At 45.2% G+C, this 20,098-nt stretch overlaps 1 pseudogene; it reads right to left on the bottom strand.

Annotated features, from left to right (window-relative positions):
- Window positions 1–5,248: 5,248 nt before the first annotated feature.
- On the bottom strand, window positions 5,249–15,026 carry LOC128069197 (pregnancy-associated glycoprotein 1-like; annotated as a pseudogene).
- Between the last annotated feature and the right edge of the window lie 5,072 nt (window positions 15,027–20,098).

A 20,098-nucleotide genomic window follows, 5' to 3' on the forward strand; every position in this document is an offset into this window, starting at 1 on the left:
TTGCTTGAGTTCCTATAAAATTCAGGATTATGACTCTACATTCAGAGTGGAATATCTTCTAAGGACAAAGACAGACAAAACTACTGTCCCATATAAAACAAAAGAAAAAGAAAAACAGAAGCAAAAATGCAAAGAAATCTAAACTATATTCAACCACGTATTGTTGGTGATATTGCTTCTGTCATTGTGAAAGTATCATATGTTTGTTACAGGTTAAAGTGAGTCAGTAATTAATGCTGATGTTGTTCTGAGGTAAAAATTTCAGTGGTTAGAAAAAAGAGTTTTACATAAAATAAAGAAGCATAAGCAAAACCCTGCAATCTTAAAACTTGAGTTGAAAGAATAAGTTTGTACCATCAGTTGCATTCCTTTTTTTTTTTTTTTAATAAAAAATGTCTGTACTTCCTGCTCTGACAACTGAAAAGCTTAGAAGCAATGACAGCTTGATAACAATGACTATCTTGAAGTCTAACATGTAGCCTCTAAATGCATTTCCCACCAGAGGATCCATGGATTCTTAAACAGATGGCTGATTTCAGGACTGGATGAAGAAACTCACAATATAATGTTGGGAATCCTGAATAACCAGAAAGTTGAGGGACTTCAAAGACCAGTGGGGGCTGGACAGAAAGTGTAGGAATCCATATAAAGAAGCCAAAATTGGGATAATTTTAGCATTACATCCATTAACTAGAACAAATTGAATTATAAAAAGTCAGAAATTCAAAACACTAATAGACAACATCTCATTTGTCACTGTGACAGATTGCTAGGGCACTAACACCATTCTGAGAGCTGAGAAAGGAAAATAGTCATCAATATTTACGCCTTTTTATTGGTATGTAGCAGATTCCATGTAACTACAAACAGTTAAAAGAATCTTATTTTTATTGAAGAATTCCAGAAATTAAAACAGAAGGAGTGGTAGAAACAGGAAAGCACAATTTTGCAGCATCCCCATGAAACAATGGATCTGGGCAAAGGTCATCAATGGATGCTGAAACCATAAATGAAAGGTAGAAAGGGGCGTATATAATGGATGCATGAAGCTGGCAACATCAGAATGCACTGCATTTCAGCATCTCTCAAAGTGAGGCAACTAGAAATAGTGAGACTCTAAGTAGCACCATAAGAAATATATATCTGCATATGAAATATTCCAATAAAAAAATTTGAACTCAAGTATAGATCTACCTGCCAGTCTCCAGGGAAAAACACAGATAAAGCTACAGAGAAGCAATCCTCTAAACCTACACTCCCCCACCTTTTGTCACAAGGGGCTAGTTTCCTGGAAGACAATTTTTTCACACAAATTTGTAGGGAGATGATTTCGGGATGATTGAAGGATATTTCACTTATTGTGCACTTTATTTCTTTTATTATTACACTGGGACATGTAATGAAATAATTATACAGATCATCATAATGCAGAATCGGTGGGAGCCCAGATCTTGTTTTCCTAAAACGAGACTGTCCTGTCTCTGGGTGATGGGAGAGCGATGGGGAGCAGCTGTAAATACAGATGAAGCCTCACTCACCGGCCTGCTGCTCACCTCCTGCTCTGCAACCTGGTTCTCAATAGACCAAGGAATGGTATTGGTCCTGGTGCCAGTGTTGTGGATCCCTGCTCTAACCCAATACTTGGGACATTCTATAAGACAAATCATGCCACTTCCTCCCAGTTTTTGAACAAATGAATGGCTTTAAAATCGGGAGAGAGACAGTTATTTAGTCTTAAAAGAGAACAACTTAAAAGTGAAACATATGAGTACATTCTTTCAATAAACTGTGAAAAGACATTGGTTTTTAGAGAATCAGGGAAATTTGAACATGGACTGGATATTAGATGTTAATTTTATTTGGAGCAAAATACATTGTGGTTACTATATTTTGTGAGATGGTAACTTTTCCTTAAAATACTTCAGCAGAGATGAATAAACAGTAAAAGAAAATAGAAATTAAAAGAGGCTCTGTCTTGATTTGAAAATAGATCTGCATAGCTGCCATAGATTGAATTTTGTTCCCTGCAATTCAGACGTTGAATCCTTAACTCCCGATGTGATGGTATTCGGAGGTAGGGTCTTTGGAAGGAAATTAAGTTGATATGGGTTTTTGATGGTGGGGCCCTCATGATGAGATTAAATTCTTCCCCTCTGTTTCTCTCTTATTTTGCCTCTTCCTCCATCTCCTCCCCGACCACACATGAGAACATAGAAAGAGAGCTGAGGCAAGTCAAGAAGATTGTCTTCACCAGAAACCCGATTGTCCACTACCTTGACTTGCACTTCTAGTCTCTGCTTTATGACAACCTATGGGACTCAGAGGGTAGTTTTGTAGTTATTGATGCTGAATGTTGAAATACAGGGTTCATGATACTATTCCTTCTTATTTGTGTTATGTTTGACATCATTTTGTAATAAGTTTCCAAAAGGTGCATTTTGAAGGCTCTGTCTTAGTGGTACCCTGTGAGGCCCAAGAAAAACAGATTCAGGCAGGCACCCCAAAGACTGAGTGGTTGGAGACCCTTTTGCTCTCTGTCCAGCTCTTCTGTCATCTGATCACCATCCCCCCACACCCAAGGACCCCACCCTCATCTCCATCTGCAGCCCCCCTGCTAACTTGCTTGTTCATCCAACTGGAGACTGTAATGAGCCAGGTCAGAGCCTGGAGGTAGAAGGAATGGGGACATTTTTAGAAAGAATGAACTGGGCAGCCCCATCCCTGGTTTTCTCTTCTATGGTGTCATCTGCAGGTAAGGGAGAGGGCCTGGGTATGGAAGGAGCCACTAGTGGGGCTCTGGGGACATTTGGAAGGAAAGGGAGGAGGACTTCATAACTCAGGAACCAAGATGTGGGCAGATTGCTCAGGATCCAAGAAGGAAGGAAGAAGCACTGGGAAAAGAATGGTGCCAACCAGAGGGCCAAATCCACCCAAGTCTTCTAGTTAACCTTGCTGGAGGTCATGTTCTTCTTGCTGCAATTCCTGGTCTGGACATAAAGGGGATAGAGCTGTATTCACTATTAATGAGTCACGGCAAGAGGGACAGCTTCCCCCAGGGGCCCTTTGATTCCACTATAACTATGGGCATCACCTCAAGCTGGGCAGCAAAACGGCAGGTCATCCAAGCATTTAAAATACTTCCTAATTTTCTAACCATCCTGGCGGGTCTTGTGTCCAGAGTTCCTTTTAGAGAGTTAATTCATCATCACAAATCGAGTTTCTGCAGAGGAAACTACAACCTTCCCAGTTGGTAACTTCTGACCTTTAGGTACCTGATCCTATCCTGCAGAACCCAAATGGTGGTAAGTTCCAGTGGGCAAGGCCTCTAAGGTCCTCCATCTCACAGCAGCTGTATGCTAAATGGTCTTCCACTCTCAGTTCTGAGCCCAGGATCCATGGATATCACCAGGCATGGCCCCCTGCCCACTATAGGCAGCCTCAGCATCCTTGGCAACACGTACCTCTGAGCCACTTGTCCACTGATTGACGCTGAGCTTCAGTCTGGAACACGTGTTCTGGGGCAAGTCCAGTCTCCCTCATCCAAGACATGGGAAACTGAACCCTGGGGTGTATGACTCACTCTAAGGCTGCAGGTAAGTAAGTTTCTGGTTCCCAGGCTAGGAGACCTTCAGGAAGGGAAAGATGAAAGAAAGGGAACGATGAGAGAAAAGGAAAGATGAGAGAAAAGGAAAGATGAGAGAAAGCTCAATTGCATCTACTGCTAGGCAGATCTCAGAGGTCTGCAGGCACCAGACTGGAAGTTCCTTTCCCATTGTCCCTCAAGTCTGGCTGCGATTCCATCAGAAGACCTGCTTTCTTGTAGCAGCAGGTTCTGCGAGGTTCCAGGCACAGTGGGGGAGCCCCAGCTGGAGTGTCCCCAGGAAGCAGTCATGCAGATGGTGCCTGACTCACTTCCAGCTCAGCAGGCCCAGAGCTTCTGCTCCTTATTTACACAACACAGACCCATGAGACACTGGGTCACATGGACCTGCATTCACAGTGAGGAGCATTCCATGTTGGGCCCTCTGAGAACTTAGATGCAGTGTCTTACTCTTTCCTCAGGGAACCCCTGCCTGAGTGAGGTTTGGATTGAGACAAGCTTATAATCAAGGTACTTGTTCCCTCTTTGATGCTCAAAAGAGATCTTGAAGCTTTGAATGCTTTGAGAGGGGGTGAACCAGTCATGTTCTTTGGGGACTTTGCTTTATGGATCTGGTTGGAGAAAAAGGACAGACACTCAGGACAAGGCTGGACATCTCTGGGTATCAGCTGGTTGTGAGTTAAATTCAAGCCACCAGACTTCAGGATCTGGTGCTGATGTTATTCACAAGTCAAATTCGGAGAAGGAATAGAGGAAGGAGATTTTGCCCAGAGTGCAGTGTAGTCAGCTGGCCATGGGATCACACAGGGCAAGACGGGACAAGAGCTAAGGTTTTTCTCTTGGCTCTATCAGTTCCCTGGAGTTTCCACCCATGAGAACAGGCACACAGAGATAGCCAGAGTCACTGGTGATGCCCCTGGCAACCTGATGCCGCTGGTGATAACCAGCTTGTGTACACAGCCCTGGGCCCAGGGCTGACTCAGCCCTGTGGCAGCACCAGGGTCTCCCTTCTGGGGAGCATGAGATGGTTCACTGCTGGTAATTCACAAGTGAAGTATGTAATGAGGTCCTGGTTAGTGACCTGCGGCCAAATTCCAAGCATGAAAGCAATATTGGAACTGGAAAAGTAGCTATTCATTAAGCTTGGTTACCTTGGGCCTTTACAGTGACTATTTCTCACATCTAGAATGTTCTTCTCCCAGCTTTTTGCTTTACTGGCTTCTTCTCAATGTTTAGCATCATCTCAAATGTGTCTCCCTTAGGCAGGCCTTCCCTGGCCACTCCAATCTCACAAGCACAGAGCGTGATCCATTCAAAGAGCCCACAGACACTGACTGTATTTCCCTCTGTGCTTTTCATGGGCACCTTTAGAGCTTGCAGTTATTGAAATCAGTTGGAGTTGGGCTCCTCTCCTTAGTGGTTCAGACTTGGTTCTAAATCCTCACCGATTATTATGCACCTCCCAGACCCAAACAGAGGCACCCATTTGTTTTAGCACCATTAAGAGTGAAACTTTTTATTCTTTACTGAGAATAGGGTTTGCAGAGCACCAAACACAGTTCACCAGCATCGCTGGGCAGGAGTGCCCTAGTGTGAGCTAGTGTGTGTTAGGAGCGGCCTGATTGATTCCTGAGCCAGTCCAAGCAGTCACACTGCTGGAGCCAGGCCAGTCCTGTCATTTCCTCCATCATAAACAGAGAAATACAGCCTCAGGAAGATGTCACCCAGGATCCAGGTCTCTGTAGATGTACTCACTCTGTTCTCTTTAAAGGTGCCAAAGCAGTGGCCTCAAGAATCCTGGGGGAGTCAGAGACACACACCAGTAAGCCTGAGTCCTTACCTACTGCTGCTGCTGTTAAGTCACTTCAGTCATGTCCGACTCTGTGCGACCCCATAGATGGCAGCCCACCAGGCTCCCCCATCCCTGGGAATCTCCAGGCACGAACACTGGAGTGGGTTGCCATTTCCTTCTCCAATGCATGAAAGTGAAAAGTGAAAGTGAAGTTGCTCAGTTGTGTCCAACTCTTAGAGACCCCATGGACTGCAGCTTAACAGGCTCCTCCATCCATGGGATTTTCCAGGCAAGAGGACTGGAGTGGGGTGCCACTGCCTTCTCTGAAGCCCTTACCTACAGCTGCCCTCAATATCCAGACCCAGCATACTTTTTGGTTTTATTTCCCTCTTTTGGTAAGTATCAAGTGGTTTTCTCAGCAGCTGCAGATGTGAGGGTTCATCCAAAAATGAAAAAGTCAAAGATATGTGGTTGCCATATGGCAGGAGAGTTGGGGAGGGGAGGTTAGGGAATTTGGGATTATCAGAAGCAAAGAAATATACCGAGGACTGATAAAAAACAAAGTCCTAATGTATAGCACAAGGAGCTGTATTCAATATTCATTGATGAATTGTAATGAAAAGAATAAGAAAAAGAATATATATTTTTGTATGTCCGTAACTGAGTCATTTTGCTGTGCAACAGAACTTAATGCAACACTGAAGATCAGCCGTACTTCAATACATTTTTTTAGAAAAGAAGAGTGTCCCATAGTCCTCCTCACACTTTGTTTCTTTCCTCTGACTCCTGCTCCTTGCTTCACTGCAGAGAATACCTGTTTTTCTCCTGCATCTGCACAACCTATTTTTTTTTTTTAAAGCTTCTAATTTTGTTTTGGAGTATAGCCAATTAACAATATTTTGAATTTCAGGTGGACAGTAAAGGGACTCAGTCATATGTATCCATGTATCCTTGTCCCAAAGAAACCCCCTGCCCCCATCCAGGCTGCCACATAACTTTAGCAGAGTCCCCTGTACTCCTCAGGAGCTGGTTGTTGGTTAGCCATCTTAAATACACTAATAGTAGTGCACACAACGGATTCTTTAAGACTTTGCTCAGGCCCTCTGGGGAGGCTCCTTGGACCCATACTCACTCTCTTTGGCCACTCCAGGCTAGGTTGGGTGACTTACTCTGGTGCTCCACTCCCACCGGTTGGTCCATAGCCCTCATCACCACTAATCTGTCCCCTTTAAGAGCACCTTGGGATGCCATTTTCATGGAATTTAGTGTAAATTAGCCTAGACGCAAACAGGTCTCCTTATAGCCCCATGAACTGTGGGGTTAGAATTACTGAAATTCCCTCTCTTTCTCAAAGCCTTCTTTGAGCCCATCAGCCTGCTCTGAACTCCCACTGGGAGCTGACATGAAGCCTCCACCCTGTGCCGGGGCTGAGCAGTCACTGTGCACCCTTTATTCACCTTAGCATCCAACCTCCCCACCGAGGGGACTGATGCCCCAACTCCCAGAGGGGGAACTGGGCTTAGCAAGGGGTCAGTTGCAGCCAAGAACTATGGTAACCAAGAACTTATCATTCAAACCAGGAAAACTTTGAGAAGTGAAGGGAGACAGTTACTTTATGGTGGGACAGCACACTGGGACTGTCCCTAGCCATTCTCCTTGTCACATGGCATATTTCATGGAATGCTAGAGCTGACTTTTCATGTTCATGTATCTGAGGGCTCTGATTGATTGAAGCTCTCTGAGGACTGAGGACCTGAGTATTCCCCTCTGCTTGTGACTCCCACCATGCCAGCAACAGGTGGTGTCTCCACATTTATTTCAGAATGATCAGTGTCCCAGACTACCCTTTACTCTCAAGTGGTTGGTCTTGTGGGAGGCTCTGGCCCAGTCACAGGGGCTCAGCAGCATCTGCAATGGTGTGACATGGTCTGCAGAGGGCGGCCTCCTCCCAGCAGCAGCGAAAGGGTTCCTGCAAGTTCCTATTTGAGAACCAACCCTCAGGGTGAGGTCCCCTCACCTTGAGGATGTAGGCTTAAGCTGGCATTGGGTAGTTGATGCCATTGATGGTGAAGAGAATTGAGGGCAGTGTATTGATGGCAAAACATGAAACATAGTGCTGTTAGAGAGAGAAGGAGAGTGGTTGGCCCTGGAGATCCTTGTGTGGGGAGACTGGGAGTGATCCTGTGGTATGACCCCTCACTTCGGAACCCTGTGCTGGTGTGATTAGCTTCTGGATGTTGTTTACCGGTCTTGTTGGGCCAAGGATCACTGATGTCCCAGTGTCCACAATGACATGACATCCTCCAGAACAAGCAATAACCTTTCTTTTCATGGAGATGCTGAGACATCAGGACAGGGCAGGTGTCAAGGTTTCTCTGAATCTCCCCAGAGCTGCCCTCTCCCTGACTGTTTCCTGAACAGCCCTTCATCTCTTGCCCTGACTCTTTTCCTTTGCTCTGGACATGACACCTTCCTTGACATCCTTGAATGCAGTACTTGACTACATCAGGCTCTTTTGTACCTTGACACAAGTTGGTCTTCCTTTATAAAAGACCCTCCTCCCCTTTGACTAGCTAACTTCTTCTCATCTTCCAGATTCCAGCTGAATTGTCATGGTTTCAAGAAAGTCTTTCCCATGGTATATATCAGTCTCTTGTCTTGGTCACTTTCTGTAGACCCTTCCTCATGTCTAGCATGTACCAAAGTGACAATTCACTATGTGTGTGTGAGTCATTTCTTGGACATCTGTTTTCTTAGATGTGAGGGAAAGTTTTATTCTCATCACGTCCCTAAAATGCCTGGCACACAGCGGATACACAATGTTAGTGTGATGAACGTGTGAATGAAGACTGTGAAAATAATGAATGAGGACCATCAAGAGAACTGTATCCAGTGTAGAACAAAAACAGGTCAAACGCACAGTGAAGATGGAGGTTCCCAGGGGTAGCAGATTCTCATAGGGGTGAGGGAGACGGGCTGCCCTGGGAGAGGGTGTCTCCCCGCACTGCTCACTCACCCAGCTCAGACACTGAGGCCCTGGCCAGGTGATAACTGACGAGCCCAGGGGACCTCCAGAGGACAGGTCAGCATTGTCTGAGGATACTACACAGAATCCCATCAATTATTTCCCCTTGTTTTCAAGTCATTCATGGATCCCACCTTCCTGATTCTCTCAGTTATAGCACCTGCTGCGCTGTGTGCCCAGGGTAGATAGCTATAGTTATGTGGGGTGTCTTTTATTATGAATTGCTTTCAGATCTCAATACTGTGGCCAACCTCTCTCCACTGCTGGCTAGCTTCTCCCTAAGGAGACCAGTTTTCCCCATTTGTTCAGCACTTTTCCTGTTTTTAAACTGACATTGATCTGTAATGAGAACTTACTCTGTCCTGGGTAAACCTGGACAGTTGGTCATCTTATCATAACTCTGTTTGGGCTGAGGAAATTCTCCCTAATCCTTTTTTCACCAGACTGTAGGGTCCCCTAACCGTGCTCCCCACATCACACTCAGGGGTGCAGTGCTCCCCCAGCTGCACAGGCCTCTCTGGACCCTGTGAAGGACCCTGGTCAGGAGGCCTGGAGTGATTATGGATCCACGGATGGTTTGTATATCTTTGTGTTTGTGTGTTTATTTGTGTGTGTGCTCCTATGTGGCTCTCTGTGTGTGCTTGTGTGTCTCTGCCTGGCTATGCATGTTTATCTGTGCCTGCATGTGTTTCTATGTGCCTGCTGATGTGTTGACATGTGCCTGCTTGTGTGTTTATGTGTGCCTTGTGTCTGTATGTGTCATTGTGGGTGGTGTATATGTCTGTTGACTGTGTGTCTGTGAGTCTGCCTGTGTCGATGTCACATGTGGGAGCATCACTTGAGGTAGCCCTCAGAGGGAGAGGCTTGCTGGTCCATGTTTATATGCCGGTCAGCAATTTTGTCCAATGGTACCCAGTTGAGTCCTTCCTGGTAGTAGTCTTTGTCCACACCACCAAACATCACCACACAGCCACTTACCCTGCATCCGTAGAGAGAATGAAGACGGGGATCCTTGGAGGACAGTAAATATTACTATTAGGGCTGTGCTTGTCCACCCATCAAGGCCGTAATAAACTCCCTATTTACAGAAGCAGAGATCAAGCCCAAGAGGGCTTGAGAACCTGGTGGAGGCTGGTAACTGGCTAATGAGTGGACAGAGGTTAGAAGCTGAGTCACCTGGCTGGGCTCCACCTACCCAGGCTTCTGAAGAGACCCTGGACCTCCTGAGACCTGAGTGCTCAGATATACCCTCAGAGGATGGTATGCTGAAGGGTTTTGGCCTTCTGCTTGTCCAACTTGTCATTTTTCAGAAAAATCAAGGACTGAAAGCACTAAGAGTGTGGCTTCTGGTCACCCATATTGGCTTCATTGGCCATGACCTGTGCTATCTATAGGGCCCCACATCAGCTGGGCTGGCCGCCTCTGTTATCCCTGCCTTGAAATTTCCAATACTTGATGAACAATGGCTCCCACACTTTCACTTTTCACTGGCTCCTGAAAATTGGGTAGCTGGTGTTTGGTTCCCAGTGAACTGATAGTGAGGAAGGAAAGATTTCTGCCATCCCTCTCCTTCCTTCCATATCAAATCCATCAGCAAATCCTGTTGTCTTTTCATCCAACTTGTATCCTGACACCTTCCATTGGTCTTTCCCTTTCCTCACCCCTAGACAAAGCCGCTTCTTTTGAGCACAGGAGCGCGGTTGTGTTCCAATAAAACTTTATTTATAAAAGCCAGTGGTGAAGCCAGGTGAGGGCTGGGGCCATAGTTATCTTGGGTTAGATTATCTCTCAGGATACTTCTGTATCAAGTGATCAATAATTTTTGTGCAATGGAAAGCATCTTACAGCTAATTTGGAGAGAGGACTTGTCCAGCTCAGACTTACTTGCTCAAGTAGAAGGCAAAGACAGGCTCAGAAATGGCACCTTGTTTCTTCAGGTTGTCAAAGATGGGGATGGCTCCTATGGCGGACATGCAGGGGTAGTTCAAGCCCAGGAGGCCATCAAAAGGTGTATTATCAAACTTGTTTAACTCCAAGCTTAGGCCAAATGGCTGGTCAGTGCTAACAAGGTCCCCAGTCTGTGGAGAAGAGAGTATTCCCACACAAAGATTTAGGAAGTGGGGCTGGGACTAGGCTGAGGTGTATTGCCATTAGATCCTCAGAGAAGAACTGAGGCTAAGCTATGTCTATGATGGACCTCAGATGGTTAGACCAAAGTGGGAGGGAAATTAGGGTTCCATTTGTGTGGGGCTGTGGATTTTAAAACATCTGCTCCTCTGTCAAATTGGCCTCAAGCCTTCTTTCCAGGTGGGGCACCCAAGAGACTCAGGTCAGCACCCAACGGTGCCCCCTTCAGGACAAAAAGAGGAGAGAGCAGGAGAGCCTTCTATTGGCGTCACTATGACTGATGACAGAAACAGACTGAATTGATTGCAATGTATTTTGGATTCTGCATCTGCACAGGATGGCAGAAGCCAATTACGCAATGTTGCTGGCAGGGTTCTTATGAAATTACCTCGTGGGAAATACACCTTGGGGATATGTGTGTCTTTGTGTGAGTGTGTATGAGAGAGAGAGAGAGTAAAAGAGGGAGGGGAACCCCTGAGGTAATTTGGGGGAGGCAGGCCGAAGATTTTATTAGACTCTCAAAGGCCCCTGAAGTGAGAAACCATTTATTAGGCCCCACAACATCTCTGGCTTCCTTCTTTCCCAGCTTGGATATCTGAAGTGCTTGACTGCCCCCAGGGTCCCCAGATTAGTTTTATCCTGTCCCCAAACATCTTACAGCAGCTTCAGTCCTGACAAGCCAGTCCAGCTCCACCACATACCACGTATGTGACCTCAGCAAGGCCCTTGCTGTCTGCACCTCGGTTTCCTCATCTGTATCATGAGTTTATCAAAGTACCTGCTGCGTGGGGTTGTTGCAGGATTAAACAAGTTATTACCATCAAAGTGCCTGGAACAGTCAGAGAATATAAAAGTGCGTGCTATTTCCCCCCTTCTTCTTGTTCCCATCAAAATGAACATTGAGCTGCTCATGGGCAGTGGAGCTGTAAGTCCACACCTCAAGGCACTCTCTGGGTTAGCTAATCTGGGAGTTTGTGTGTCACCATTGGCACTGTCTCCCCAAGGATAGGATCCTGTGAGTAAGATGGCCAATATCTATGGGAGTTAGGAAAGGATGGGTTCTGCCAGCTTGTCCTGCAACTGTTTTGTAAGCAGCAGTCACTCCATAGTCAGTCCTGACTCAGCTTCTCTTTCCATTACCTGAATAGTGTCATAAGCGAGAAATCCCTTCATTATCCCAGTTCCATAGATGATGCTGAAGGGCATGTTCATATCCCGAGAGGTGGAAAGCTCATAATATTTGAAGGCATTGTGTGTATCTGCAGACACAAGATGAGGGTCAGACAGGTGCCAAAGGCGGAGAAAGGGGTGTCAGGGCAGTAATAGATGAATGGATTGGGAGATGCTTGTACTCATAACGGGATGGACTGCTGCAAGAGATAGAGGGCACACACAAGTCCGGTAAGCCTGTATCAAAGATGACCCAAAACTCCTGAGGGGGTGTTCCAATGACGATGTTACCCACATAGGACAACTGTGGGGACCCAAAGGGGGTTGGTTAGTGCAGACTTGGCTCCCTTCGATTCCCACACTGCTGCCTCCCTCTGGGTGCCACATGTCTCTTGAGATCACTTTCCAACCAGTGCACAGCTCACAGCCTTTATCTCAGAGGTGCCTGCATTTGTTTTTCTTCCTATGCTATGCAGCATATGGGATATTAGCCCTATGACCAGGCTTTGAAGCAGGACCCCCTGCATTGCAAGCCCAGAGCTTCAAACACTCAACCCAAGGGAAGTCCTAGTACCTTCAGTTGAGGAGCTCTCTAGCCTCCTCTTCAAATCCAGCCTCAGCACCTCCTTCCCCAGGAGGTCCACCTTGATCAATCCCAGCCACTCCCTCTAAACTCAGACCACTCCAATCAACACCACACAGGTAACCCTTTCATTTGACATGTATTTACTTTTTGCCTGTTTCTCACGCTGGCCTGGGCATTCTTGAAGTCAAAATGAGTCTTTTAAAAAAATCTAATAAAAATAACCACAGTGTTAAATTCTTATGGCCTACACAGATTAGGGGTTTAGTAACACTACTACAAGGCTATGGTTTTTCCAGTGGTCATGTATGGATGTGAGAGTTGGACTGTGAAGAAAGCTGAGTGCCGAAGAACTGATGCTTTTGAACTGTGGTGTTGGAGAAGACTCTTGAGAGTCCCTTGGGCTGCAAGGAGATCCAACCAGTCCATTCTGAAGAAGATCAGCCCTGGGATTTCTTTGGAAGGAATGATGCTAAAGCTGAAACTCCAGTACTTTGGCCACCTCATGAGAAGGGTTGACTCATTGGAAAAGACTCTGATGCTGGGAGGGATTGGGGGCAGGAGGAGAAGGGGATGATAGAGGATAAGATGGCTGGATGGCATCACTGACTCGATGGATGTGAGTCTGAGTGAAATCCGGTAGTTAGTGATGGACAGGGAGGCTTAGTGTGCTGCGATTCATGGGGTCACAAAGAGTCGGACACGACTGAGTGGCTGAACTGAACTGAACTCTACTGAATAATTTTACTACACACATACTGCTATTATTGCATCTGTTGAAGCTGAATTCCTCTGCCTGGGGATTCACAATTGCTTTGCAGTTTGCTTTACCTTTTGATCAGAGATGACTCACCCTTCATCAGTGACTGAGTGGCTCACTTAGTTCAGAAGGAACAATCTCCCTCAAACTAATGACACGTCTTTGACACAGAAGTGGATGTTTACCTGCCACCTGGTAATGCTGGGCTTAGTCACCACAGATTGAGAGTTGAGGAGAAGAGTGTCTTCTCCTCTAGGAATAGGGTCCTTGTTCCCCAGTGTCTCTGCCTTCTGCAGGAGCCCCAGCCCCAACATCTGACCTGTCACCTCCAGATGAGACCCAGTACTAGGCCCTAGACCACCAGGGAATGCTGTGGACCGCCATCCTCCCAACACACTCACATCAAGGAAGTTCCTCATGGGTACAGGTGTTATATTTGAATTACGAGTAGAAATCTGAGACAGTCTGTAAGCATGTTCCTCCAGAAAATTGTTCAGCAAGTTTTTTTCACTGAGTATTTCTTGCATTGTCTTCACTTTCCTTAGAGGTATACTTTCAGTGAGCTTTGGGGAAAGAAAAAAAGGAGAATCAACAATTAGCTGTCAGTGTTAACGTATAATTGTCATTGTAAAGGCACTGTGTATTTTCCAGTCACTTTTATGACTCACCTTATTTTCAGAATTTTATGCATGTACCATGGCAAAGACACACATTTGAATACAGGTTCTGTTCTGTAACCCTGGATAAGCCATATGACCATGTGTGGGTCTTAGTTTCCTTCTTGTTAAAAAGGTGGAATGTAATAATTCCTACCCTCCAAATAGAATATTTTGGAGATAGGTGAAGTGATGGATATAATGTACCTGATAAATAGGAAGTCTCAACAATGACAGCCATTAGCATTGCTGTTGCTGTTCGGGGAAAGCAATGGCACCCCACTCCAGTCCTCTTGCCTGGAAAATCCCATGGATGGAGGAGCCTGGAGGGCTGCAGTCCATGGGGTCACTAAGAGTCGGATACGACTGAGCGACTTCATTTCACTTTTCACTTTCATGCACTGGAGAAGGAAATGGCAACCCACTCCAGTGTTCGTGCCTGGAGAATCCCAGGGATGGGGGAGCCTGGTGGGTTGCTGTCTATGGGGTCGCACAGAGTCAGACACGACTGAAGTGACTTAGCAGCAGCAGCAGCAGCAGCATTGCTGTTGACATCCCACTGTATCCTTCTCATAGAAGCTCAGGTAGGGAGGTAGAAGGGGGATTCTTATTCTTTTTTTACAGGGGAGGAATTTGAAATGCAGGAAGTTTGTAAGTTGGCTGTGGTCACACTGCTTGTCAGATGTAAACCATATATAAATAGCTCTCCCAATTTTTCTCCAAGTTAAAACTGAAGAGGTGGTTGAAAGAAGAATCCAGGAGATAAGGAACAATTTAGGGAGATTAAGAGGCTTGAGAAGCAAGGAAGAGTCAAAAATGAAAAATTAAAAGAAAAGAAAAACAATACACAGAGATCTGCACTCACAGAGACTTCCAAAGAGATGGAAACATAAGCGAGGGAGATACAGAGATGCAGACATAGACATATACACACTGAAGTAGAGATAAAACAGAGAAGAGGTCTAGAAAAACCTGCGGAAAACTGCTGTTCCTAGGACCACAACTACCTCTTCAGTTCTGAACTGAACAATTGCAAGGAATTCCATGTTCAATAGGTCATGACATGATGAGGCCCAAAGAGTTCTGCAACCATGCACCCACAGTTCCTCTAGCAAGGTACTTATCAATAAATAGGAGTTGAACTTTAAGACCCTCATGATGATTGCATTCCCTTCTAACTCTGATGGGTGAAAGAATAATCAGATGAAAAGAAGCATCTCAGAAAGGAATATAATGCCACTTACAGTCCCCATACTTACATGACTATGCACTCTGAGAGGGACACCAGCCCAAGGAGTCCAAGCCACTTCATGCTTCTTTCCTGGCTTCAATTACTCAGGGAAGCTTCAGTTGCTGGCATGCAGTGGTGACCAGGAGCTTCTAGTGATATACGCTCTGACGTGCCCTAATTGTTCCCTTTAAGCATTAATGGATCTGATAACAATACAAACCTTTCAAAAATCTTTACCTCCATCAGGGTCCTTGGAAATGGACTATGAAAATCCTCAAAATATAGAGAATTCTACTGTAATCTCTTCCATGGGGCTTGGCTTGGGAAACAAACTGAAGTGATGGACATCTAAGAGCATGGAGAATCTTGCCAAACTGCTAAGAATATCATAAAAATGGATGCTAGGGGCCATGCTAGACACTCATAATCTCATGTGGCCTCCCTACCACTTCATGAGATATGCATTGCTGTCCTCTTGGGAGAGAAGATTACTAGCGGGAAAAGAGGTCAAATGACAGTGTGACGACTTCAGGGGCAGACAAGGGACATACAAGTGGCTTTAGGTAGTGGGTCTAATGGCAGAGATCAGGGGCACCTATGATGTCAGTCTGATTCAAAGATTTAGGGCAGAGCAGTATTTCAATTGCATGGTTTCAGTATTGGCAGCAACGTCATATGTATCCACAAGATACTTAATATCCAACAAACCTACAGGAAGACCTGTGTGCTGGGGTCTCGGTTAGATGCTGCAAAGTCAAAGTTATCAAGACACAGTTCAGTTCAGTTCAGTTGCTCAGCCATGGCCGACTCTTTGTGACCCCATGAATCGCAGCACGCCAGGCCTCCCTGTCCATCACCAACTCCCAGAGTTCACGCAAACTCATGTCCATCAAGTTGGTGAGGCCACCCAGCTATCTCGTCCTCTGTCATCCCCTTCTCCTCCTTCCCCCAATCCCTCCCAGCATCAGAGTCTTTTCCAATGAGTCAACCCTTCTCATGAGATGGCCAAAGTACTGGACTTTCAGCTTTAGCATCATTCCTTCCAAAGAAATCCCAGGGCTGATCTCCTTCAGAATGGACTGGTTGGATCTCCTTGCAGTCCAAGGGACTCTCAAGAGTCTTCTCCAACACCACAGTTCAAAAGCATCAATTTTTCGGCACTCAGCTTTCTTCACAGTCCAACTCTCACATCCATACATGACCACTGGAAAAACCATAGCCTTGACTAGACGGACATTTGTTGGCAAAGTAATGTCTCTGTTTTCCAATATGCTATCTAGGTTGGTCATAACTTTTCTTCCAAGGAGTAAGCGTCTTTTAATTTCATGGCTGCAATCACCATCTGCGGTGATTTTGGAGCCCCCCAAAATAAAGTTTGACACTGTCTCCACTGTTTCCCCATCTATTTCCCTTGAAGTGATGGGACCAGATGCCATGATCTTTGTTTTCTGAATGCTGGGCTTTAAGCCAACTTTTTCACTCTCCTCTTTCACTTTCATCAAGAGGCTTTTTAGTTCCTCTTCACTTTCTGCCATAAGGGTGGTGTCATTTGCATATCAGAGGTTATTGATATTTCTCCCAGCAGTCTTGATTCCAGCTTGTGCTTCTTCCAGTCCAGCATTTCTCATGATGTACTCTGCATATAAGTTAAATAAGCAGGGTGACAATATACAGCCTTGATGTACTCCTTTTCCTGTTTGGAACCAGTCTGTTGTTCCATGTCCAGTTCTAACTGTTGCTTTCTGACCCGCATATAGGTTTCTCTAGAGGCATGTCAGGTGGTCTGGTATTCCCATCTCTTTCAAAAATTTCCACAGTTTATTGTAATCCACACAGTCAAAGGATTGGGCATAGTCAATAAAACAGAAATAGATGTTTTTCTGGAACTCTCTCGCTTTTTCCATGATCCAGCAGATGTTGGCAATTTGATCTCTGGTTCCTCTGCCTTTTCTAAAACCAGCTTGAACATCAGGGAGTTCATGGTTCACGTATTGCTGAAGCCTGGCTTGGAGAATTTTGAGCATTACTTTACTAGCATGTGAGATGAATGCAATTGTGTGGTAGTTTGAGCAATGAAAACTGACCTTTTCCAGTCCTGTGGCCACTGCTGAGTTTTCCAAACTTGCTGGTATATTGAGTGCAGCACTTTCACAGCATCATCTTTCAGGATTTGAAATAGCTCCAGTGGAATTCCATCACCTCCACTAACTTTGTTCGTAGTGATGCTTTCTAAGGCCCACTTGACTTCACATTCCAGAATGTCTGGCTCAGGTTAGTGATCACACCATCATGATTATCTGGGTTGTGAAGATCTTTTTTGTACACTTCTTCTGTGTATTCTTGCCACCTCTTCTTAATATCTTCTGCTTCTGTTAGGTCCATACCATTTTTGTCCTTTATAGAGCCTACCTTTGCATGAAATTTTGCCTTGGTATCTCTAATTTTCTTGAAGAGATCTCTAGTCTTTCCTATTCTGTTGTTTTCATCTATTTCTTTTCATTTATCGCTGAGGAAGGCTTTCTTATCTCTTCTTGCTATTCTTTGGAACTCTGAATTCAGATGCTTATATCTTTCCTTTTCTCCTTTGCTTTTTGCTTCCCTTTTCACAGCTATTTGTAAGCCCTCACCAGACAGTCATTTTGCTTTTTTACATTTCTTTTCCATGGGGATGGTCTTGATCCCTGTCTCCTGTACAATGCCATGAATCTCCATCCATAGTTCACCAGGCACTCTATCTAGATCAGATCTAGTCCCTTAAATCTATTTCTCATTTCCACTGTATAATCATAAGGGATTTGATTTAGGTCGTACATGAATGGTGTAGTGGTTTTCCCTACTTTCTTCAATTTAAGTCTGAATTTGGCAATAAGGAGTTCATGATCTGGTTTTAGAAAAGGCAGAGGAACCAGAGATCAAATTGCCAACATCCGCTGGATCGTGGAAAAAGCAAGGGAGTTCCAGAAAAACATCTACTTCTGCTTTATTGACTATGCCCAAGCCTTTGATTGTGTGGATCACAAGAAACTGTGGAAAATTCTGAAAGAGATGGGAATACCAGACCACCTGACATGCCTCTTGAGAAATCTGTATGCAGGTCAGGAAGCACAGTTAGAACTGGACATGGAACAACAGACTGGTTCCAAATAGGAAAAGGAGTACGTCAAGGTTGTATATTGTCACCCTGCTTATTTAACTTCTATGCAGAGTACATCATGAGAAATGCTGGACTGGAAGAAACACAAGCTGGAATCCAGATTGCCGGGAGAAATATCAATAACCTCAGATATGCAGATAACACCACCCTTATGGCAGAAAGTGAAGAGGAACTAAAAAGCCTCTTGATGAAAGTGAAAGAGGAGAGTGAAAAAGTTGGTTTAAAGCTCAACATTCAGAAAACAAAGATCATGGCATCTGATCCCATCACTTCAAGGGAAATAGATGGGGAAACAGTAGAAACAGTGTCAGACTTTATTTTTTTGGGCTCCAAAATCACTGCTGGAGAAGGAAATGGCAATCCACTCCAGTACTGTTGCCTGGAAAATCCCATGGACAGAGGAGCCTGGTACGCTACAGTCTATGGCATCGCAAAGCATCGGACACGACTGAGCGACTCACTTCTCACTTCTTCTTCTCCGAAATCACTGCAGATGGTGACTGCAGCCATGAAATTAAAAGACGTTTACTCCTTGGAAGAAAAGGTATGACCTATTTAGATAGTATATTCAAAAGCGGAGACATTACTTTGCCGACTAAGGTCTGTCTGGTCAAGGCTATGGTTTTTCCTGTGGTCATGTATGGATGTGAGAGTTGGACTGTGAAGAAGGCTGAGCGCCGAAGAATTGATGTGTTTGAACTGTGGTGTTGCAGAAGACTCTTAAGTGTCCCTTGGACTGCAGGGAGCTCCAACCAGTCCATTCTGAAGGAGATCAGCCCTGGGATTTCCTTGGAAGGAATGATGCTAACACTGAAACTCCAGTACTTTGGCCACCTGATGTGAAGAGTTGACTCATTGGAAAAGACTCTGATGCTGGGAGAGATTGGGGGCAGGAGGAGAAGGGGACGACCCAGGATGAGATGGCTGGATGGCATCACGGACTCAATGGACGTGAGTCTGAGTGAACTCCGGGAGACGGTGATGGACAGGGAGGCCTGGTGTGCTGCAATTCATGGGGTCGCAAAGAGTTGGACACGACTGAGCGACTGAACTGAACTGAACTGAACTGATCTGAGCCACAGTTAGCTCCCGGTCTTGTTTTTTCACTTGTATAGAGCTTCTCCATCTTTGGCTGCAAAAAATATAATCAATCTGATTTCGGTGTTGACCATCTGGTGATGTCCATGTGTAAAGTCTCCTCTTCTGTTGTTGGAAGAGGATGTTTGCTATGACCAGTGCGTTCTCTTGGCAAAACCTCAGATAATCAGATGATCCAACCTTATGGCCGAAAATGAAGAACTACAGAGCTTGTTGATGAAAATGAAAGAGGAGAGTGAAAAAGTTGGCTTAAAGCTCAACATTCAGAAAACTAAGATCATGGCATCTGGTCCTGTCATTTCATGGCAAATACATGCGGAAACAATGGAAACAGTGAGAGACTTTATCTTGTTGTTGTTCAGTCACTCAGTCATGTCCAACTCTTTGTGACCTCATGGACTGCTTCTCGCCAGGCTTCCCTGTCCTTCACCAACTCCCAGAGCTTGCTCAAACTCGGGTCCATTGAGTCAGTGATGCCATCCAACCATCTCATCCTCTGCCGTCCCCTTCTCCTCCTGCCTTCAATCTTTCGCAGCATCAGGGTCTTTTCCAATGGATTGGCTTTTCACATCAGGTGGCCAAAGTACTGGAGCTTCAGCTTCAGCATCAGTCCTTCCAATGAATATTCAGGACTGATTTCCTTTAGGATGGACTGGTTTGACCTTCTTGCTGTCCAAGGGACTCTCTAGAGTCTTCTCCAACATCACATTTTGAAAGCATCAATTCTTCAGTGCTCAGCCTTCTTTATGGTCCAACTCTCACGTCCATACATGACCACTGGAAAAACCATAGCCTGGACTAGATGGACCTTTGTTGGCAAAGTAATGTCTCTGCTTTTTAATATGCTGTCTAGGTTGGTCATAACTTTTCTTCTGAGGAGTAAGCATCTTTTTATATCATG

Source organism: Budorcas taxicolor, chromosome 25 (genome assembly GCF_023091745.1).
Source record: "Budorcas taxicolor isolate Tak-1 chromosome 25, Takin1.1, whole genome shotgun sequence".
Lineage (NCBI taxonomy): Eukaryota > Metazoa > Chordata > Mammalia > Artiodactyla > Bovidae > Budorcas > Budorcas taxicolor.